The sequence below is a fragment of the Microcebus murinus genome, chromosome 11 (genome assembly GCF_040939455.1).
Source record: "Microcebus murinus isolate Inina chromosome 11, M.murinus_Inina_mat1.0, whole genome shotgun sequence".
NCBI lineage: Eukaryota > Metazoa > Chordata > Mammalia > Primates > Cheirogaleidae > Microcebus > Microcebus murinus.
In genome coordinates this window covers 75,668,381-75,694,271 of record NC_134114.1, presented here as the reverse complement: position 1 = coordinate 75,694,271, position 25,891 = coordinate 75,668,381, and positions in this window count along the sequence as shown.

Genomic DNA, 25,891 nt, shown 5'->3' with positions numbered 1-25,891 from the left:
AAATTGGTGAAACTACTTTGGAAAACAATATGGAAGTTCCCGATAAAATAAAAAATAGAACTATGATATGATGTAGTAATCCCACTTCTAGGTATATAATCAAAATATTTTAAATCAGGATCTCAAAAAGATAGCTGCAGTCCTATGTTAATTACCATATCATTTATATTAATAATGACAAAGAAATGAAAGCAATCTGAATGTCCATCAATATGGATAGCTTTTTAAAAGAAATTTTAAATTGGCCATTCAATGCAGAAATCATAGTGGAATGGAGAGAAACAGGGAAGCATCTCCTTTGGGAAAATGACAAGAAACAAGGGACATTGCAAAATGCACCCATGGGACAAAAGGAATAATTTGATTTGATAAGAGTATGAATTTACAAATTTCAATTAAATTCAAAGTTGTTTTTAGATTCTCCCATCTCCTCTTCCAGCTCAATAAACAAGGTATATTGGCATAATTTACTGGGTTATGAATTAAAGTCCTGGTGGAAACAAAAATGAAAGGAGAAGCTACTTGGTGTTTATGTTTGAAAGTGACTCGTTCAACATTGAATAATTTTGTCTTCTCTGTGATAATCAGCAACAGGCTTGAATAGCTATGTACATTTAAAGAAGAAAAATATCATTGTGTCTTGGAATTGAGGGTAAAATGCAATATGTTATAGGAGAGTGACACAAGAATGTTCAATCAGAATTTTTCCTTGAAGCAAAATGTTTTTCCTGGAATGAGAACTGAATTACTCTAAACATGGGGTTGAGGTAATCACCCCATTCCATGATTACTTTACATGTAAAAGTAGAGTGTAAATATGCTACAGAGAATTTTGTAACATGGCACTAGAAGATAGTTCAACTGAGGGTAAAGATAAGGGAATCTTATGGAAGAAGAGGTAAATGGAGTGAACATAAATATACTGCATGGGGAGATTAAACCTCAGGTCTATCTGATGAAAACAGGAAATAATCTGCTTCTGTTATCATTGAAATCTATAACACTGCCCAACACCTGGTTTTTTTACTTTTGTCATACCAAACTTAAAAAAGAAATTATATCTCTCTTAAATAAGTAAAATGAGTATAGAAAAATATTAGCTAGAGGATTTTAGGCTGAATAAGTAGACTTTATGAGACAATAAAAACTGTTTTGGTATTAGACATGGGATGTCAACTTTTAATTTTTTTCCAAGAATTGTTCTTTACAAAAACCAAAAAATTTCCTTCTACTGTCTTATTTGATCATTTTCTAAAATAATTAACATTGAAAAGTAAGAAGTAGAATACATTGTAGTAATTTCAATTGAAAAAAATTTTAATAAAATGCACCACCACATCTTTACTTTTTCTCTTTTCCTGCTGACCCAATAAAACCTTATGAGGGACAGGTGCCAGACTGTGGATTGGTAGAGGACTAGTGACATATACAGGTGGTTTTAAATGTATACTTCTTAAAGTGAGAAAGGAAGGAATGAGCTACTGAGACTTGGAATACCACTCTTCAACACGCCTAGCTCTGCTTTTATTTTCTTTACGTATGCATCTGGTTTATAGAATAACTTGGCCTTAGCATGAAACAATATGGAAATTGCTTTACTTTTTTTCCTGTGGTGCTTTCACAATCCATTCTCCCAGATCCCCCATTTCTCTTGCCAATATCTCAAGAATATCTCATGCACCTCCAATGATTTTTCAGCTGTTAGCACAGTCTCATCCTTTTCAGCTATTAGAATAGTTTTCATCTTTCAGTTGTTAGAACAGTCCTATCATTCAAATGTTCTTTCCAATCTAAATAAAAATTTTAATCTCTTAGTCAATTTCAAATTAGGAAATTTCAAATTTCCATCCGCCCAACTCCTAGGATAGGTGGGGAGAAGAGCTACGGTCTGTCCTTAAACTCTTGTAATTAGTCCTCCTTGCTAGCTCACTCCACTGTTTCTGGCTCCCCCATGGTCAGGGAAAAAGGGGAGAGTGGATTAGAGAGAATGGGTACAGTATTCCTTGCCAGGAGCTGATTTAATCTGGCTCTCAGTGGGTCCTAAAGGATAGATGATCAAATGTTCATTCTCTTTTGCATGAAGCTCTTTTGTAAGTTCTTTTAAGACCCTTCTTCTAGAGACTTCTGTACTGTACCATTCTTTTCTGTAGTTAATCTTCTGTAGTGATATCTTTGGATAAGCTCTTACACGTCCTCCTAAACAACTGCCCTCTGGCATTATCCCATCCCTCCCTTCTTTCTACTGTAGTACCTAGATCTGGAAAGCAGATGATATCCTGGGCAGAGTCTTTAAAAGAGAATTCATCATGCCACAGAACATGTGGTGCGCTGGAATTGAGACATCACTGTCCCTTCTAACCCTGGAAGTGCAGGTTTAAACCCATTGCTTTCCTCTTTCCTTTTCCTGTGATATGGAAAGCTCCACACGGTCACTTTCCCTAAGAGTTCAAGAGAAGGTCCAGTCTTTATATTCTTCAAAATTCTAGATAACCACAATGATTTTTCTAAGCTCTTTTTCACTGTGCTCAACTAGGATGTCATAGCAGGGTCAGGCATCTCATTTCTGCAACATTCAGGTTGGAGGAAAACACTCATCTCTCCTTCCAGAGAAAAACTCTGCCCAGGCATTCTCTGGATACCCATTTAACTTTACCACAATATTTTCTATTTCTACAAACTCTTTCAAAGCATCATCTTCTATGCTAATGAGCCTCTGGCCTCTCTTTTTTAGGATGGATGAAGTAGCATTCTCTGAACCATTTGGGGTACCTCTTATTAAAACTTGCAGTGGTATATCTAATACCTCTGCCTGGAATGTGTAGGAACTTAATACATATTGCATTCAGTTTTGGGGCTAAACTCTCTAAGCAGGTAGGTAGAGGCCTTTTAACAACCATTACATTTATTTATACCATAACAAAATATTTTATTTGAATGGAGAAAAAATAGCACTGATGTCAATACAGCATTGTCATTGGGTCTAGGAAATTACAGAAAAGTGATATAAAGTATCAGATTCCTACGACTGAAAGAAATTAGAGTAAATAGCCTAGCTGTGGTTGTTTTGAAAATGGACATATGTAATAGCAATTTTCTTCCATCAACTGCTTGGAAATTTTAAATGCCTCCAGCCTCTAGAAGTCTAATGTGCAATCCATTTTGCTACAGAGTCATCTTGCTTGGAAATTGTAATTTTTAAAGCTCTTTGTCAATGATTCCAAGTGGTTTCTTAAGGCAGAATTCTCATGTGCAGTTTGTAGTTCCTAACAAAAATTTATTAGGCACTCTTACCAAATTCTTAGCCAAGAACTATTTTAAAGTTTTTTTTTTTTTTTTTTTTTTTTTTTTTTTTTTTAGAACTGCCTTTGTACAGCTCCCTTCAACTCATGTCTTTGGTGAATGAAATGGTTTATTTATAGTTATCTTTATAGAATTTAAATTAACATTCTGATTCTCTATGTTATTTTTGTTGTTATTTGTTTGTTTGTTTGTTTTGTACTTTTCTTTTTATTTGCATGTGTTTTCCCAGCTCTGAGAACAAACTCTAAGCTTCCTTTATTGCTACAGGTTAATCCTCGGGAACCAAAAAATAGAACATCATAAAACAAAATTAATGGCTGCAACCTTCACCCCAGCTTTCACTTTGTAGATTCACCTGGTTCATCATCCCCACCTGAGGCATATTATTGGTGATGGCAGTGAGTATGATATATTGATATCTGTCCACTGCATATTATACAGAGACCAAAAAACTAATGTTACATGGCTTTAGATGTTTCTGTCTTAACCTGATATGTTCTTAATGGTCTTTCAGATAAGGAGACATAAAAGAAAATGATGACCTTCAATTTAATGGTAGTGGTTTAATGTCTGAGAATGTTCAAATGAAAAACAATGCAAGAATGGAGGCCATTGCATTTTTTTCTACATCCACAAAAATTTCTTGGAACCATAGGCTAGTAATTTTTTATATGGCTATATATAATTTTGGAGCATTAGAAATAAATAACTTTTAAACTAGATAGAACCACAACATATTAACAGTTTCAAGTGTGGACAAAATAAAAGTGAACTCTCTTCTAACACTCAGAACATCATAGTAAACAATAATAGTGTTAATTTTCATACCATAAAAACATACCTTTTGAGTAAGATGTGATATGACCTAATGCAGAAATGGTAGGTTCAATGTTAATAAGTGTGCAAATTTTTTGACACTTTCCCTTTTCTATTAACTAGTAAACTAAGGACTTAAAATGTGGAAATCAATTGCTGAAAACCTGAAAGAGTGATGTCATTCTTGTGATTTTTACCTTGGACTACAATTTAGCAGCCATTTCAAAAGGGTCTTATCAGAAGTGACAGACATACCACTATTTTTAAGGAGATTAAATTGTCTTGATATTATATTTGGAAGCAAATTTTCTATGGGAATCTCATACAAATGGCATCAGCTAATGGAAAAAAATAATGGATTAAATGAGTTTTATAAAGACTCAAAATATATTCTGTATAGTTAATAAAAGCCCATAGCATCACATTCACACATAATTTAAAATTTCCTTGGAGTTGAAATTTCCTTTTATCTGTCCTGTGCTTCTTGAGTGGCAGTTTTTTTAAAAATAAACTTATTTTGTATAACACTTTTAGATTCACAGAAAATGTTGAAAATATAAAGGGTTCTCATAGACCTCCTGCCTCCACACATGCCCAGCTTCCCTCACTGTCAATATCTTGCCCCAGAGTGGTACATTTGTTACAATCAATTAATATGTTGGCATATCATTATCACTAAAAGTCCCTCATTTACACTAGGTTTCAATCTTCATGATGTACATTCTGTGCATTTGGATAAATGTATGATTACATGTATTTATATTGTAGTACCATATAAACTAGTTTCACTACCCTAAAAAAGTTTTCTATGCACCACCTATTCATTCTTCTCTTCCCAACTCCTGTTGATCTTTTTACTATATTCATAGTTTTTTCTTTTCCAAAGTGTCATATAGTTGGAATCATACATTATAGAGCCCTTTCAGATTGGCTTCTTTTATTTAGCAATATGTATTTAGGGTTCCTACATATCTTTTCATGACTAGATAGCTCATTTCTTTGCAGTGTTGAATAATGTTCCATTGTCTGGGTGTACCACAGTTTATTTACCAATTTGCCTTCTGACAAACATCTTTGTTCCCTCAAGTTTGGACAATTATGAATAAAGCTACTGTAAACATTCATGTGCAGGTTTTTGTGTTGACATAAATTTTAAATTCCTTTGGGTAAATACTGAAGAGCATGACTATTATATAATATGGCAAAAGTATGTTTAGTTTTGTAAGAAACTGAATTATCTGCCAGTGTGGCTGCACCATTTTGCATTCCCACCAGCAAAGAATGAGAGTTCCTATTGCTCCACATCCTTGCCAGCATTTGATGTTGTCAGTGTTTCAGGTATGCTATTCTAAAAGGTGTGTGGTGGTATCTCTTTGTTGTTTAAATTTGCAATTCACTAATGGCATATGATGTGGAGCATCTTTTCATAGGATAATTATCATTTGCATATCTTCTTTGGTGAGGGTCTGTTCAGATTTTTGGCCCATTTTTAAATTGGATTGTTTGTTTTCTTATTGTTCAGTTTACAGAGTTCTGGTTATACTTTGAATAATAGTCAGATATTTTTGCAAATATTTTCTCCCAGTCTGTTGCTTGCCTTCTGACTCTCTTGACAGTGTCTTCGGAAAAGCAGAGGTTTTTAATTTTAATTAACTCCAACATATTAAATATTTCTTTGTAGATCCTGCCATTGGTGTTTTACTTAAAACGTGATTGCCAAATTTCAGGTCATCTAAATTTTCTTCTATTTATCTTCTAGGAGTTTTATAGTTCGTGTTTTACATTTAGATCTTTGATTGATTTTAAGTTAATTTTTGTGAAGGGTGTATGATCCATGTCTAGATCCATTTTTTTTTAACCTATGGATATCTAATTGTTTAAGTACCATTTATTGAAAACACTATTTTTGCCCTATAGTATTATATTTGCTTCTTTGTCAAAATCAGTTGACTGTGTTTATGTGGCTCTAATTCTGTGGCTCTCTAATTTGTTTTCTTGATCTAATTATCTATTCTTTCACCAATGCCACACAGTATTCATTTCTATTTTTTTATAGTAAGTCTTGATGTCAGGTAGCATCAGACCTCTAACTTTGCTTTACTCCTTGAATATTGTGCTGGCTATTTTAGGTCTTTTCCCTCTCCGTATATACTTTAGAATCAGCATAACTTGCTGAAATTTTAATTGGGATTGCATTGATTATATAGATCAAGTTGGAAAGAACCAGCATCTTGACAATATTGAGTCTTCTTATCTATTAATATGAAATATCTCTCTTCATTTATTTAGTTCTTCTGTGATTTCTTTCATCAGAGTTTTGTAGTTTTCCTCATATGAATATTGTACATATTTTGTTAAATTTATACCAAAGTATTTCATTTTCGGGGTTGCTAATGTAAATGATTTTTACTTTCAAATTCCACGTGTTCATTACTGGTATATTGACTTTGTATATTGACTATTGACTTTGTATATTAATCTTCTATTTTGTAATTTTGCTATAATCGCTTATTTGTTCCAGGAATATTTTTGTAGATAATTAGGGATTTTCTACATAGACAATCTTGTCATTTGCAAAGAAAGATAGTATTATTTCTTCCTTACCAATCTATATACCTTTTGTTTGCATTGATGGTCTTATTGCATTAGTTAGGAATCCAAGCACTATGTTGAAAAAGAGTGCCTTGTTCCTAAAGAGTGGCATTTTTTTTTAATTAGCAGGTTTGTAATATCTTTATAGAACCTTCGATTTAGAACTTACTTTTACAATAAACTCATAGATATTTGGTATTCTTAGTACTTTTTTACTAGGATATGTGTTAGCACTCCAAGGAACAGCAACTGATTCACGTTACCCATAACTGCTTATCTAATGGTAGAGATTGTATGTGATAATGTAGATCTTCTTATTCTGCTATCCAGCTCTGAAAAAATTCTAGAAAAAAAGATTATTAAGTGTTTTTTTGTGAGCTGTTGGCAGCTGTTGGGGTTTCAAAATGCTAACTGATTGCGTAGCCAAGTCTCTAATGATTTACAAATAAAATCACTCTAAAATGAATAAACTTAAAATATAGAAACAATTTTATTTTATCTACATAAAGTTTAAGTTAAATAAATGAATGATGGACTGGCTTATAATATTACTTTTTTTGTGTGTGTCAGAGAACCAAACAAAGCATAAATGGAATTAATGGAATTAAGTGATCCAGGTTTTATAGAGAATATATTCTTTATGTAAGTCTCTCTACTTTTGAGAGTGGATCCATTGGGGCTTTCGCTGTTACAGATGATACAATATTAACTCAAACTACATATTTTATTTAGAGGGAAATATTTTAGCTCATGAAACTAGAGAGTTCAAGAGAATGACACTCATTAGCTACAGACATGACTGGATCCAAGATTTGAAACGACAGCATTATTTGAAATGGAGCAGCTATTTCTCTCCACCACTCTGCTCTATCCTTTACTGTATTTTTATGCTCATGTAGAATCTTGATATGCCTGTTTGATAATATCACCCAGAGTCTCATTCATGTGTTCAAATATTAAAAGTTGACTATGCCAACATAAAAACAGTGTTTCTTTCTCAATAACTTAAGCAAAAGCCCTAAGTTTCACTCTAATTGGACCGAATCAGTCTCCTATCATTGACATAATAGTTTTAGCTAAGAGACTGGAAGACAGTGATTAGGAAAGCTTATGTTATAAACTCTGTACTCAATGTGGTAGGAGGATTGAGGAATGGTGTAGAATATATCATCTCTGCTTCTGCTCCAACCAAATGAAATGAGAATGGAGAGGAGTTATTCTCCTTTCAAAGAGGGAAAAAATGTGTTATCAAAAAAAAAAAAGAAAGAAAGAAATTCTGGTCAATAAAAACAAGAATAAAACAAAAAAAATGCAAAAAGCAAAAACAAACCCAGAATAAAACAAGTAAAAACAGTTTGCCCAGTGCAAAAATATCAGTTTTTCTTTCTAACTCATTTTATAGATGAAATGACTAAGATTAAGGAAGTTAGCCAAGATTTTTAGCTAGTGTATACACTGGAATTAGTGATAGATTCTATATGTCATTGTATTTCATCTCTGGATAAACTTTTAATTCTGTGAATTAAACACACACACATACACAAATAAAGAAAAAGGTAAAAATCAAATTTAAAAACTATCAGAATTGACCAGGAGTATATATGACCTCCCCATATGAGTACACCAATATCACCTGGCTGCCAAATTGCAGTACATTTATACACGTGGAAAGAGTATGTGTTGATTTCACCTACACAAGAAGGGTGACCACAGATTTAGCTTTAAATCATATCCCAGGTAGATAGAATTATTATCCTATCCTATTATTTTGTTTTCAATGTATGTTTTCTGGTGCCTTAAATATGTTTAGTAATTATCTTTAAAAGTATCCTTCTTTTTCTTTGTTGATGCCATGACAGAAAGTGATCCTTTAAACATGATACATAAATATAAATCTTTAGCCATTATTTTACTAAAGAAGATGCAGTTTCCTGCATATGTTCTATTTTCTTAAGTACTTTGAAAAACTGATGAGATCATGGTATTCATTGGTGATTCAGAGGTGACCATATTTCTTATTGCTTAATGGAAGATGAAATTATACACTAGAAATGAAGTTCTCATGTAAGAAGTTAAATCACAATGCAGTTGGTTTAAGATATGATGATATTTGGTGGATGTAGTAAAATGCAAGGTTATCAACCTCTGGATCCTTCTATCTATTTCTCAAACATTTTCTTAGCAAGAACAGACCACAATATTCCAATCTATTTAATATACAAGCTCTCTTCTTCTAAAAGAGGTTGTGATTGATGCTATACTAACTGCCTTCCCTTGACTCAGAGCCATGGCTATTTGTATTGTTCTGCGTCCCAGAATAGGGCAATTCTGATGTCTTCTTTCTTCCATTTTATGCTTTGGGATTTGGTTGTTTTATGAAGTAAGTTTTTGGGGAACTCCAAAAAATTGCTTATTCTGCAAACTTCTGAGTATCTCCAAAGACTCATTTTTATTTTTCATTCTATATCCAGGCCATAATTAGATTCCTTGAGCAGAGACACCCTTACAACAAATCCCTAAAACTCTTGATTTAAATAAATTAATTCCAGACACCACCAGGAGGTACCATCCATATTTTTTGTGAGTTGATCTTATGTGTTTTCATCATAGTTTTACTTCTTTGTGGTCTTGAGTTGTCTTACACAGACTCTTACCAGGGTGTTAAGAGCAATAATAAGTCAGCTTTGTTAGATTAAAATATATGTCCTAAACAATAACTATCCTGTGATTCAATTTAATTTTTTTCTTTCTTCTATCTCAGTATTTTGCTACCTGAGCTCAACATTGCCTGCCTGGTTAGGGTTTCCCAGTGATAGCTTAGTACTTAAAGTTTCAACAGCAGTCATGCCAAGCATTTGGCGAAACATGCACGGTGAAATCACAGGAAGCAGATGCAATTCCCATTGTTAAGATTAATGATGTGTAATGTTGTTCAAGACAGGAGGAGCCTAGCAATGTTCTCTCATGCTAACACCTGCCAATATAAAATAAATTTTAGCCACTGGATGCTGCTTGTGGACATATCTTCATGGACAAGTGCCACAGATTATTTAAGGCTTCTGGTGACTCTCAAAAGTGATGATAGTCAAGTACTTACCAACTTCAAGGTAGAAAAATATAGATTGATAATATAAATCTTAGGAGTAATACATTTTTTTGGCTTTTTAAAATTTCAGCATATTATGGGAGTACAAATGTTTAGGTTATGAGTAACACAATTTTTTATTATGTGAATTCTTCAAATATTAGAATGGAAAATGAGTCTTTTACCACTACTATATAATCCTATAATTTATTTACTGCTGTCCTTGCTATTGCTACTAACTAATCATCATCCATATAAGGAAGTATTGAATTGGGACAATTTCAATTTATTTTCTTGGAGTAATGGCATAGAGATTATTTACTTCAAAGAAGTGATTTGAAAAACAGTGAGAAGGTGATTATCAAATCACGAATCTTTATGCTTAACAGATGGCTGTCTGAAAAATTTGACTTGATAAATGAGTTTTCAGCCTCGGGGACTTGCTACTTCAATGCTCCCAGGGGAGAGATATCATTGGAGAGCATCTAAGGAGGGAAGCTATTATCAGAGAGTGATGCAATCATTACAGAAATATAATCCTGAAGTAATTCCTGTCCCTCTGGGTGGAGAGAGACTCTCCAGGAGAAAAACAATGTGGTCTCCAACAGAAACATATTATGATTGATATTTTACATAAATGATGAGGATTAATACTTTGCATAACTTGGTGTTAAAAATAAGTCTGTGATATTTGCTTTGGTTCTTAAACAGCCACATTATGTACAGTCTTCAAATCATCTTCACCAGGGGGTTAGACTTATTTCCTGTTAATTTTGAGAATTTAAGGATAAAGAAGAAAAGCAAAAGTGGCTTCCACCCAAGGTTTAGATGACCACCATACTTGGTTGATAGAGATAGCGCTGTGGAATCTTAAAAAATTCATCCAAGGACTGTATGTGCACATGTATGTGTGTGTTTCTGGTAATAATAATTAAATTAATGAATAAACTCAATAAAAGTATGTAAATGCTAAAAACTGAGATAAAAAGGAAAAATCTATTTTTCAAATACTAAATTAGAAATAAAAATATTAAAATTAAATATTTATGTTGGAAATCCCCTGTATTCTCTACTCATTTGAGGTTCAAAGCATACTGCTTGGTCAGAATATATCCAACATTTTCCCCAAAGCTTTGTGAAGACAGATCTTGAAATGCTAAGACTAAAGAACTGCAAATAATCTATCCCATATTTCAGAGTAAAATTACTATGCAAGTCATCTTCTTATATAGACTTTATCATATATTTCCCAGGCAATGGAGCTAGAAAGTAATCTTAGAGTTCCTACGTGTCCTTTCCTGAGTACTCATTTAAAGATAATTAAGTACTTAAATTTTCATAAAACTATATTGCATACATGATTTCAGATGAGATTGTTATAAACTTGCTGCCTCATTTTTTAAGATGGAATAGGGGGAAGAGAAAATAAAGGGAACTGAGAAGGCATTTTAGATCAACTTGCAAAGGTCAAGGGTTGTCCTAGATGGGAATTGGAGGTAGAAGTCCCCACAGTGAAATGAGCAATGAACAATAACAACACATTTTAAAAGAATAGATGCATTTGGATACTAATTTAAAAATTGTTTCTTTCTCTGTAAAACTGTAAATTAGTGTAATTCTTGATAACAGAGAGCATCCCAATGCATGAAACCAAATTTCTTGCAGCTACATTTAAGAAGTAATTATGTGCATTTTTAAAGGAAAAAAATACAAACTTTTCTGCAACTTGGCTAATATTACATAATAGCTAAGTCCTGGCTAGTTGCTAATGCAATAAATAAAACACATAAACAAACAGGTAAAACGTTATTTGAAACATTATTTAGGATCTCTTCTATGATTGCCTTGAGACAAAATTCTCATGTGATATAAGAAAATATGGGAGCCTTAAGAATGGCATACATATCTTTTTGAGTCAAAAAATGAGTCAAAGAAGAGGAGGCTGAGCAAGATGGCCAACTCAAAATCTCCAGTAATCATTTGTCTGCATGAACACAAAATTCAAGAACTATCTAGGCAAGGAAGAACCTTCAAAAGAACGAAAAATCCCGTGAGCAATCAGAGTACCTGGTTTTAACATTATGTCAAAGAACAAGGCACTGAAGAGGACAGGAAAGACAGTCTTGCATTGCTTTCGGCACTCCTCCTCCATCCTCTAGCACTGTGGTAGAGGGGGGTACGGAGACAATTAAGTGATTATGGAACTTTGCATTAGAAATCAGGGTTGCCTTGTCACAGGGGAACAGAGGACAGGGCAAAATTCTACCAGCGCCCATGGAGGGAGCATTTAGATCAGCCTAACCAGAAGGAAATCCTCTATCCCTAAACCAGAGGTCTGGCTAGGCTACCACCTGCTGAGAAAAAGTATCCTGAGGACTGCAATAAATTCATAAGGCAGACAGGCCACAAAGGCTGCAGTCCATGGGTAATTCCTGCAGCTGTGCTGGCTCCAAGTCAATGGATTTGGGGTGCATGTGACCCAATGAGAGATCAGAGGCAGAGGTCAAACCAGTACCTATGTCTCCCTTCTCCCAACTCTAGGCAGCGTGGCTCAGGGAATCTTCTTCCACTTGGGGAGGAAAAAGGAAAGAGTTCAGAGGACTTTATTTTACAACTTGAGTACCAGCCAAGCCACACTAAAATAAAATACCAAGCAGATTCTCGAAGCCCCTGTTTGTAGGACTTAGTTCCTAGACAACATTTCTAGACCTACCTTGGGCCAGATGGAAACCCACTGCCCTGTAGGAAAGGACCTAGTCTGTCAAGATTCACCACTTGCTGACTTAAGGGCCTTTGGGCTTTGAATAATCATCAAAGGTAGCCAGCCATAGTCATAGGGCTTTAGGTGAGACTGGCAACCTTCAGGTGTGACCTGGAGCAGTCTCAGCTATAGTGGCCACAAGGAAGTGCTCACAACACTTTTCCTCCAACTCCAGGAGCCCAACACAGAGAGTGAGGGAAGAAAGTGAGAGACTTTGCCTGTTAATCCAGGGAATTCTCCTGTATTTTACGCAAGTCCACCAAGGTGGTACCACCAGGAGTCTATAAGAGTCATAGCATTAGTGGACTTGGGGCACCCCCCATGCAGATATAGCTGCAATGACCAAAGACTTAGATTCAATTCCTTTTAAATCTGGAAAGCCTTCTCAAGAAGAATGAGTTCTATATCTGGGTTCTTACTCTTGTTCTGAAGGTCTGTATCTCTGTTTATGTGCCAGTAACATGCTGTTTTGGTTACTATATCCTTGCAGTAAGCTTGAAGTCTGGTAGACTGATGCCTCCCAATTTGTTCTTTTTGCTTAAGATTGCTTTGGCTAATAGGAGGTCTTCTCTGGTTCCATACAAAGTGTAGAATTATTTTTTCTATATCTATAAAGAATGATGATGGTATTTTGATAGGGATCGCATTAATTCTGTAGATCACTTTAGGTAGTATGGACATTGTAACAATATTGATTCTGCCAATCCATGAGCATGGTAGATTTTTCCATCTGTTTCCATCTTCTACAATTTCTTTTCTCAGTATTTCATATACATGGTAGTTATATTCATTGGGTGCTGGTTAGGTGGGGGGTAAACTCACAGCTAATGGAGATGGAGCACACTGTATGGAGGAAGGGCATGCTTCTAGCCCTGGCTTGGCAAGGCAAAGGCATTACATGTAACCAAAATGTTTGTCCCCCCATAATATTCTGAAATAAAAAAAGAAGAAGAATGGGTTCAAACAAGCCTAGACTGCAAGGATTAGAATAGATATCTAACACTTCAATGACTAGACATTGATGAATATCCACAAGTATCAAAAACATTTAGGAAACCATGACCTCACCAAAAGAACTAATCGAGTGACAAATCCTGGAGTGATGAAGATATGTGAAATTATCACCTACAAGATCTATAAAATAGCCTCAGAAATGCAAGGCTAGGAGATATTGTCTGTAAAGAAGAGGTAGAGAGAGAGATTGGGGTGGAAAGTTTATTTAAAGAAATAATAACAGAGAACTTTCTAAACCTAATGAAGGATATCAATATTAAGGTACAAGAAGGTCATAGTACACCAAGTAGATTTAACCCAGACAAGACTACCTTCAGGTATTTAATAATCTAATTCCCAAAGAGGTTTGTGTGGCTCATGGTTCTGCAGGCTGTACAAGAAGCATGGTGCCAGCATCTGCTTCCAGTGAGAGCTTCAGGCTGCCCCCACTCCTGGCAGAAGGCAAAGGAAGGTTGGTGTGTGCCAATCATATGGCAAGAGAAGAAACAAGGTAGGTGGGAAAGTGGTAGACTCTTTAATTGTCCACTCCAGTGGGAACTAGTAGAATGAGAACTCATTCATTACTGCAATGACAACACCAAGCCCTTCATGAGGCATCTGCCACCATGACCCAAAACCTCTCACTAGATCCCACCTCCAACACTGTGGATCAAATTTCAACATGAGATTTAAAAGGGACAAATGTCCAAAATAGATTAGATGGATACTTAGGCTGTTTCTATATCTTGGCTATTGAAAATAATTGCTGTAATAAACATGGGAGTGCAGATATCTTTTCAACATACTGATTTCATTTCCTTTGGATATATACCTGGAAGTGGGATTATTGGATCATATGCTAGTTCTATTTTGAATTTTTTGACAAACCTCCATACTATTTTCCATAATGGCTGTGCCAATGTACATTTCCATCAACAATGTATAAGAATTCCTTTTTCTCCATATCCTGACCAACATTTGTTATTATATATCTTGTCTGTTTGATGACAAGCACCTTAAAAGGTGTGATTTTAACTTGCATTTCCTTGATGATTAGTGAATGATTTTATTAGCTCTTTGATTGCATAATTAACAGTGATATTTCGGTCATACAACTTATTTAAAGAAATTGGACTACCATTTTAATAAGATGTTATAGAGAGAAATAGAGATTTTCAGTTTAATTCAATAAAACTGTAGTTTCTTTCCAACCTCTAGATTTGACAAAACTAGTTGTTCTTTTGTTACTTCTTCAAGTTTTTACATGCATTTCAGTAGTTTGATACTGTTTTTCATTTATTCCCTAAATGACACCTAAAGTTTTTAAAGCTTTAGTTCAGTTTTCTATATTACTATCCCAAAATTTAACATGGAAAAGTAATTTTTTTTACTTTAAAAAATTAAGTTTATGAAATTACTTTAATACTGATATTCATTTATTTAAGGAATACACATATTTATATTTATATATATATATTTTTATAGACAGAGTCTCACTCTGTCACCCAGGATAGAGTGCAGTGGCACAATCATAGTTCACTACAACCTTGAACTTCTGGGCTCAAGTGATCCTCCTGCTCTAGCCTCTCAAGTTGCTGGAAATATAAGCATGTGCTTGGTTAATTTTTGTATTCTTTATGGAGATGGGGTCTTGCTACTTTGACCAAGCTGGTCTTGAACTCCAGGTCTCAAGCAATCCTCTCCGCCTCACCTTCCAAAATGGTGAGATTACAGGCATGAGCCACCTTGCCTGGTCAAGCAATATATTTTGAAAAGCAAATACTGTTAATAATAGGTTTAACAATAGCACTAGTTTACATTCCGTAATTTCTGCAATGTTATATACTATTTTGTTATCTGTACATAAAATGCAACTAATTAATTTTTTTGTTTTCTGATATATTTAATAGATACAGAGAAAGTAGAATGTTTTTTTTTCTACTTCTCTGCATAGATTCTTCCAGATATGTGAAGAATAATGTTTTTTTATGTGAAGAGTTTTTATTTCCAGATAAAGTATAAACTACTGAACTGGTAATGGTATATGAAAGTCTATATTTTCGTGTAATATATGGTGGGTGCTACTAATAGAGTGTTTAGGGACTGAAGGCATGTTTACATTGCTCTGTGCTTTCTGATTGGATGGAAACTAGTCCATTAATTGCTCAGTTGTCTTCTAACAAATGGTTTAAAAGCTGCAGATAAACAGAAGCCCCAGTGAAAACAATGATTATTTTCAAGGTTTGCACAGTCTAGTATCTTTAAATGTTGGGTCATTACTGATTATTAAGAGCCTTTTTGTCTAGTTCTCCTGCTGTACACGGCATCTTACTGGATTCTGGAGTCCATAACATTCTAAAATTTTCTATAATTTCCCCATATGCTCATTTAAGAATGGTAATGCTTCCATCTTTCATCCTTGTGTGTATTTGTGTGTTGTGCATGTGTGTGTGTGGCGTCTGATGAAGAATACTTAAAGTTCTGCTCAAGAAACATAATTCATAATAATAATATTAATAATGACAATAATGATGGGGATGATGATGTCTGGGATTCATAATGCTTTTGTTCGATAGACTTTAAAGTGCCATGATTGAGTCTGATTGTGTAGATAAAATAATATGTAACTCCAAGAATGAACTCTAATGTAACTCCAAGAATGAACTCTAATGTAGACAGTAATGTAGTTGTCTTTGGACTTTGAATAATAATGACGCATTACTATAGGTTCATTAATTGCAACAGATGCACCACTATGGCACAGGATGTTGATAATGGCCAAAGCTGAGAATGTATGGGAGCAGGGAAATATATGGGAAAACTCCTAATTTTTTTGTGAACTTAAAACTGTTCTAAAATTTTAAAAGTGTTTTTAAAAAATAAAGTCTATTAAAATATGTACAATACGATGGTTATTGCTATGCTTATTCAATTTTGAAATGATTGTAATGAAATTTGTTATTTACTTAAAATTTTTAAAAAGATCCCGATTTTTTTCAGGCCATACAGGATACAAACATTATTGAAAGCTAAACCTCAAGAATAATATGAAAATGACCCAATATTTTTAAACTAACAGTAAAAGAGACACTAGATTTGATTAGCTTGAGGCTCTGAAAAAGAAAGAATATACTTGCATCAACTAATGCTAAAGTCCATACTAATTAAATGAATAATCAAGCCCATGAAGCACTGGCCTAGAGTTTTTAAGAAATAGGATAGATAAATAAACAAAAACATAAACTCCTAGTAAAATATTACTGAGAAATAATAAAACCAAATGTCTGAGAACTTTCGACAGCATCATATAACATACTAGTGCAACTAACAATAACAATATTATCTAATACTCTTAAGCACATACTTTGTGTTAGGCAAACTATTTTAAACACTTTATATCTAAGAACTAATTCCCAGAGAGAAAGATGCTATTTTTCTTCCTACTATACAGTTGAAGAAGCAAACAGGAGAGGTTAAGTAACTTTGCACATTGTTTCATAGTTAGAATATGGCAAGAACATCAAGAATATACAAGCAGAAAAATTTTGTAAGAAAAAGAGACTCTTTGGGAAGTCTTTTTGTTGTTGAACCAGTTTCTCCACTAAATTTAGAAGTCAGTGTTAGTCCCATCTAAGCTTAATCCAATAGTTATATTGACCATTCATTCCTTTTTTTTTTTTCAAGGTAGTAAATTTTTTTTCTTTCTTTTTTCTTTTCTTTTCTTTTCTTTTCTTTTCTTTTCTTTTCTTTTCTTCTTTGCTTTGCTTTGCTTTCTTTTCTTTTCCTTTCCTTTATTTTCTTTTTCTTTTCCTTTTTCTTTGTGTAATATGGGAGTACAAAGGTTGTACCTATAAAGGTGATACCCAACAGCACACTGGGTGATGGGCACACTTATATATAACTTTGACCCAAACTGTACAAAAGCAATTTATATAACCATTCATTGCTTTTCATATTAACTTAGCTACAAAAAATATTGTTTTTGCAAAAATCTTTGTGTTGCGTTTTAGTTAATGCCTATAAGTTATTTAAGTGTAAAATCATTAATGCTGTTTTAGTTTTAAAATTAAAATAATTTATCATTTTCCTTTAAATGTTCTGTAGTTTTTAAAAATCAAAATCAGTAATACATGTTTCATTATAACAAAGATATAAAGAAAAATAGTTGCAGCTGTCCCCAACCTCCATTGTCCCTGTACTGTTTTAGCATGCCAATGTGTTTTCTTCCACAACTTTTTTATACTACAATAAACAAAGACAAACACATATACACAAATGCACACAAGTGCACACACAGATATAGGTTTTTATTTCTTTAAAACAATATTGTATAATTTACATTTATCTTTCTGTTTTCTGGTTAGTAATTGCTATTTTGTGTAAATGGTTTAACCTTATAAAATGCAGTTTTCTATCATTTTCTGGTAAATTAGCATATGTAAATAATGCTACTAACACATCTATATTTTTACTTTTCATAACTATCTTTCTTTTTATCACATTAGGTAGAACTTAAGAGAAAAAACTTTAAGGAGAATGGTCATGAGAAATATTTTTATATTTCCTGATTTTTTGATAACGTTAATAATTTTTCTCTTATTATCATAATCAAAGAAATACACATTTTTTCCAAAATTAACAAGGTTTGTTTGGGCTTAATTGGATAGGAAATATCACTATTGCAATCTATCAAGAACATAATATTTGAATAATAATAGTGAGATAAATTAGGTGTTAAATTTGCTAATAATTGACATTTTTATCTTAAAATAAATATTACCAGTTTAATTACTTTTAAAAATGATACTTTCTTTGATTTTTTTCTCTTATTTAGGATGTAAGTTGAATGTTCAGTGTATTAATTCCTATTCATTCATTAAAACATTGAAGCAATAAGATTTACTCTGTATGTGGCTTTGTGAAATACCATATTAAGATAACATATATTAAAGATACCATAAGACATCATGGACTAAATACCACATACCAAGAAATTATATATAGTCATTATATATAGTACATAAAATATATGGTAATTAATTTCTAAATAGTCTCTAATTAGATAGAGTTGTTTTATTCATATGTTATTTAGAATGTTTTACAAATTTTCCAATGTTTGGATTATTTGGAGTTGATTTTTTTGTTTGAAAAAAATTTTATCAATTACATTCCAGTCAGTGTATGTGCTCTTGTATTATTTTTGCTCTTAGGTGTTTATTGAGATTTTCTTTATATATCATATAAGATTATTTTAGTAAATGTTTCCTGAACTTTAGAAAGAAGATATATGTATTATTTTTCATGGGTCACAAAATTTAGTAAATATAAATCCATATTCATATCTATATACCTATACACACACACACACACACAAAGTTAGCATAAAAAAGTAGCTTTAACAACACCATTATTTTTCATTATACGGTCCATTAATCTCCAAGGAACTGAAGACTCTTTCAAGAGTTTTATAAGTTCAGGACTATAATAATAATAACACTATAATGTAATTTTTTTGTTATATTGATATTTACACTCATGTTGCAAAAATATTGGTTGGTAAAATGTCTGGCTCCTTAGCATGAATGAAGACATTTGTCCACAGCTGTACTGGTATTTATATAATCTTTACCACCATATATACTCACAGTCAAGAAAAGCCAGTTTCACTTAAGAATGTCTTGTCAAAGCAGCAAAAATTATTAATTTTTAAAAATCTTTACCTTTGAGTGTTTATATTTTTACTATTTTAATAATATAAATATTTCAACTAATATCTAATAAATGTACATATTTTTAATAAAGCAGTTCTGCTGTGAACCAACGTATGACTGTCTCCAGGAAAGCCACTTGTGAGATTGAGTCCACGTTGTTCATGGAACACTATTTTATCCGGAAACATGACTGACAAGCAAACTAGAATCATTCAGACATGAGTATTTGATCTTCTTGCAAATAAACAAAGTGATTCTGGCACTGAAAGGGAAAATAGCTGACAGTTTTGTAGCCAAAGAGAAAAGTATATCTATTAAGGGAAAATTCAAATGTTTGAAAATTTGAACAGGCTACTGTGTTTGACAGTTTCTGGTGATATTAACAAATGTGATATTTTTGATGTTACCAAGATTCTTAATAATTTTCTAGGTATTAATTATGGGATATTTTACATTGATTATTGAACATATCATCCTCCTTCATTTATAAAACAGTAATAGGACTATTTATAATAAACATATATAAAAGTTATATATTTATTATTACATAATTATTCATTATAAAATATTTATTTTAATATTTTAAAAAGTATTTAATTGTTTTATTTATTTTAAAATATTTATTTTATTGTAAAGTACTTAAATTATAAAAACTGTTAAGTGACTATAAAAGTGTCATTGTCACAAAGTAGTCTTTCATTAACCTACTTGCATGTGTAAAATAAGTGCCCATATAAATCTGTGATAACATCTGATTTTCCAAACAAAATACACACTTTAATTAGTAGTTTTGTCTTTTTGGGGGCAAACACTAGATAGGTTATAGATGAGAAATGGAAGAGTCAATCTTTCAAGGATGACTTTATAATTACAGCAAATATCTTAGTAGGAAGTCTCAATTGATTTCTGTGCTTAGGATCTATTTTCTCTTTTGTTTCATTTATCAGCTTGGTAGCTGTGAATAATCTTTATGGTTTTCTAGTCTTGTTACCTCTTTAACTAAGAAAGAATTTTATATTTTACTTTTAAAAATAAGATACTTAGCAATTTTATTCCAAGCAGGCAGAGAAGAAGGCAGTAAATGAAGGGGAAATAGGATACATCTAAGCTATCTTTCCAAGGGGTGTCAAACTTGTCAGCCAAATTTCTCCAGTAGCAGGATATTTGTATGAGCAGATCTGTTCACACTCATACCCTGCTTTTAATCGTTTGATGTGAAATATATAGCTAGGGATATCAACATGTAATTTGAATTTCACACCCACTCTCTCCTAGATGTGTAGGTGTTTTCAAAATAGGTGCTTCAGACATGGTAATTATGTTCACTAGACATGTGTAAACAGGTAATGGAGCCTTGTGTTCTCAAGCTTCAAACTCAGGTAAGGGTGTGGGTGGTCCATGCATATGAAGAATATGTTGTTTTATTTCTAGGAAAGAACTTCTAAATGACTTCCAAAATAAATTTCTTTATAACTGTCAATAGGCAGGATATTATAAACACAAATTGAATGGATGCATGTACCTCATTGCTGGAGTAAGCAAAATCAGCATGTTTATTGCATGGTATGTAGCAATCCTCAGGGAGGGCTGTGAGTGAGGGACTGTTAAAAAAAGGTTACAGAATACATATATGTGACATGGTCCATGGCCTCGAACTTTACTGGCTAGTTGAGAAAAAAGATGCTGTCCCTGAAACCTACGTGTAACAAGGATTATGTGTCAATTCACGTGTTATAAGGAAAGAACCCAATGAACATGTGATGACAATGCTAAACAAAATGGTTTAACTCAAAAGAAATATAATTTTAGATGAGTAGCATGCTGATGTATGAGAGACTTTACCAAATACACAGTACTAATAATATAAATATTCCTAAAGGTGAATATTAGAGACCTTTTATGCAATTGTTGTTAGAAGATTTTATATGTTTCAATCTGCTCTTTCCAGAAATCTCAAAAATAATCTGAGTTGTAATATATTTATCTTTTTCCTTATAATTGGCATCAGAAGGTATCATTGCTTTGCTAAATTTATTGACATTTTATAGAATCCTAAAAATCTATTCATAGGAGAAACATAATTGTATGTGAAATGTGAAATTTCACTCTGTGAAAATGACTATGCTATTTATTTTATACAACTATGTATAAATTGTGAAGTCTCCTCTTAAAGTACTTATTTATATGATGGTTATATTTTATGCATTAGAATAATGCACCCCAGAGGTCCCATGTTCTAATCCTCAGATTTTGCTAATATTTTATAGGGTGAAAGGGACTTCGTAGATGTGATTTAGGGTACTGACTTTGAGAAGAGGAGATTATTCTGGATTATCCAAGGGTCTAATGTAATCTCTAAAGTCTTTAAAACAGATAGCCTTTCTTACTGGGTCAGAGAGATGAGATGGAAGAAGGAGGTGAAATTTAAACCATTAGAGAGACTTGATCTGCTGTTGCTGGCTTTGAACATGTGAAAGGAAAACATAAACCCAGAAGTGTGGGTGGCTTCTTGAGAGTAGGGAGGCCATCAGCTGACAAGCAAGGAAACAGGATGCCAGTCCTACAACTGCAGGGACTGGATTCTGCCAATGATCTAAGTGAGTAGAATGGAGCCTCCCCTAGAACTCTGGGAATGACCACAACCCTTCCAACAATCTTGATGTCAGCTCCATGAGACCCATGTCAGATTTCTGATACACAAAACTATAAAATAATAAATTTGCATTGCTTAAGCCACTAAATTTGTTGTAATCTGTTGTGACAGCAATAGAAAATTAATACCTTTTCCTGCCTCAACCTATTTCGAAGGATATGAAATTCTTCCACTGGTCATCTTTTGCTACAGAAATCCTGCATTTGGTTGTGCACATTGAAATTTTCAGCTTTCCAATTGAACAGATTTACACATGCATTTCTAATGTGGAAAATAAAGCCACTTTAATTGTTCACAACATTTCAATATGAATTTTCATTTACTGAGATTTGTTATTCCTGTGGTTTCTGCTATGCCTGATAGTTTAACCAAGGTCCCAATCCTGCTTGCTTTCACATAATCAAGTGAACAAGTACAGCCGGTGTTCACACTGTGGTCACTGAGTTTGACACTTCTGCTAATACCAGAAGAAAATGTGATATGAAGATTTGGTATTTAGTTTTGCTCCCAAATGTTCTCATATAAAAGTTCTGAACTTTACATTAAAAGGTTTGTTTGTCTTGGCAAGCAGAAATGTTCTTACTGGATTAAGCACAATAGAGGCTTAAACAGTACATTCATTTTATAAAAAAAATGAATTCACATTTGAGACATATCAGAATTCCTAACATAACACTTTAGATGAATACTTTGTCCTCATAAATATTCTTCGAAGAGATTTTCTCTTCAAAGTTAATTTTGAACAATATAATAATCAGAACTATTGTGAAACATAATTCATTGTTATTGCCATAGACAAGGGTTATAAAGAATAGATGTTTTCCAAATCATCTAATATTCTAGCAATATAGTTTGCTGTTATAATCAATGGAAATAAAGATACAAAGAAGATGAACTTTCTTGTAAAAGTATGAAATATTATATTTTAAAGTAAATACCTTGTTTTAAAAACTAATTTTTTCCCCTATTGAGAAGATGGCAAAGGTTTATCTTTATCTAATGGGTAGGCAATACTTTGGAGAGACATATGTTAAGCTAACTTGTCTAAGACATTAAGATAACTTTTTAATGTAGAAAGAACTCATTTGTAATTAGTGTGTTCAATGGCCTAACATTAATTTTAAATCTTGACTATTTGTCACAACATGAAAATATAGACTACTTGGAGATTATAATGCCTTTATTTGGCATTTTCTATTTCTTTTTGGCAAAACTGCATCACAAATACATATGCTAATCACATAGACAGTTTTTCTGTCTGTAATTTACTGGTGTCAAGAGCATGCATACCCTAACGACAGTGACCTATGGTTTTTGTTCTTCTGCTTAACTTGCATCAACATTGTGGTAACTTCTCTTGCCCCTTGTGAATGATATAACCTGGTATGCTTTGGTCAGAGTTTAGTATAAATAATGTGAATTGAGTATGCTGATTATTTACTGACATTATGCAGTGGGCAAAGTACTGTGGGAAGCAGCACAGAGTGAGCTTTGAAGAAGAATGAGACCCTGAACTTCAGGAGCACATATGACCTCAAGGAGGGTCTGGCGAAACTGACAGTAGAGGTAGTGGTTGTGGTAAACATTTTGTATAGATAATTTTTTTTTTTGAGTAAAAGTTACTGTAAAAGTTATACTCAATATGTAGAATATTACATTCTTGTTTTAGGGGTATTCTTATTAGCTTTTGTACTAAGAAAGTTATAACAATCTGTAACATGAGAATTATGGTCTATAACTTTGCTGCATATTTTTTAATCTGCTGATAGGAGATCATCCATCTCTTCTTCTTCATTAATAACCCAAATACATTATAAAGTACAACCTTCACAAAAATCAACAAATATACTACCCATATGTTTTAAGGCTCATCAAATCTTGACTTTCATACAGATCTTGTTAGTGATCACAATCCTTTAGTGATATTTTCTTAGTGCACTTTTAATACAACCAGAATCAAAATATCAAGTTTTCAAATGTCGATATATGCATACAGCATACATAGAGCTCCTATTTCTACTTGAGAAAACAGCATTGTTGAGTACATAATTTAAATTTCTTGCATCCTTAAGTATAATATTAATATATAATGTAGTCATGTCAATTTCACCCAAACCTTCACATTAATTTAGGGCTGCCAGACAAAATATAGGACACTCAGAAAAATTTAAATTTCAGATAAACAGTTAATAATTTTAGCATATCCCATGCAATATTTGGGACATACTTATAATAATAATTATTCATTGATGATTTAAAATTCAAATTTAACTGAATGAAATTCTACCCTGATTTCTACTTCCTTATTGTTTTCTAAATGAATGAAAACATATTCTTCCTCTTTTTTCCTTAAGTATAAGGTGTTTAATTTTATCACCAAGTGTAATTATTAAATTTTCTAGTGAGATGGTAGGATAGGATAATTGTTAACTATTTGACTAGACATATAAACCATATAATAAACCTATCACATTCAGAAGTAAGGTTCTAAAATACATTAACAAAGGAATAACTTTTATAAGGCAGATAAATGAAAGTGTTGAAAAAAGAAATGAATCATCAAGATGAGAAACTTACTGAATTAGCCACCCTGTCCCTTCAGCCTGTTTCCCAGTATGAATTAAGGGAAATACCCACAACCAAAGCTCTCATCGATGTCCTAGGTCTTCCCCATTTCTTTGAGCTTGTAAGTCTACTAGGTTTTTAGGATATTGTGTGTGTGTATGTATTTAGTCTAAGTTAGAAAGGAACTGAAGAAAGTCTTGAAATATGGATGGGACATCATGCTTGTTGGTGCTCACCAGGTGAAGTGCTGAATTCTGAGAAACTAGAAATCTCACTAAACGTTGAGATAAATTATCATTTGGAAAATTTGTTCATGCACCTTGTTATGACTCAATTTAGTAAAATAAAATAATTATTTTTCCCCCAAACTAATGTACATCAAAGGTTAGGAGAATTTGGCAAAAGTTTAATTCTAAAAGCTTCAAAAAAACCAAAAACAGACCTTCTTGTATTTTCCTTTTGATTGAGAATAGATGGAGAGAGATCAAGCCAAGGACCAGCATGAAAACTGAGTTTGTCTGGCAACCCCACACTTAAGAAAGAGAATTTTATAGAACATGCATTGATCTTTCAAAGTTCTTCTCTTTGTACCACATTATTCTAAACTTTAAATTTTAAGACCTCTTCATAATATATTATGTTGAAATATAATTAACAAACTAAGATAGGCCTTCATTTTCTTGCCTGTTGGATTCAGTCCCATTTTTTAATTGTAGCACATTTTTTTTTTGTGATAAAGCACTTTTTAAATCAATGATATAATAAAATTAATTAGAACTATTATATTCATTTTAGGGTCCTCAAAATAGAACCAACTTTAATTGATTCATTATTTGAATGCATATGATGATGTAGCTCTAGTATTTATATATATTTTCTCTGCCTTTAATATTTTAAAGGTGATACCAATAATGTGATTGACTATGTTTATCTTATATATGGAGTATTTGTGCTTGCTGGGTGCTTTGATTTGCTTCACACTTGAAATTTTATTACCTGGGAGAATGTAAACCAAAGGCATAGTGTTTAAATAGATGTCTACCCCATCATTTGGTACATATTTTTTGGTTGTTGAAGTAATCAAACATTATTATATGCCAATTTTATAAAAATATAATTTACAGAGCCTTTGGGAAATTCACAGTACTTGAGGAATTTATGTAATCAATCATTTAATTTCCTAACAGATGAGTCATTTGTTTTATTGGTTCATTGCTTGAATTTTATGATGGTTGATAGTTGCTTTTTTAAATTCATTTCTTCATATCTAATGGTTAAATTATCTATAATTTTTACTGTAGCTTGCAAGTGATTCTATGTATTTTAATAATTTATTTCATTTAAAAAATTAATGTCCATATTATTTTCAAAAGCATACTTGAATATTGTTCAAGTATGTATCATCATTGATGGTA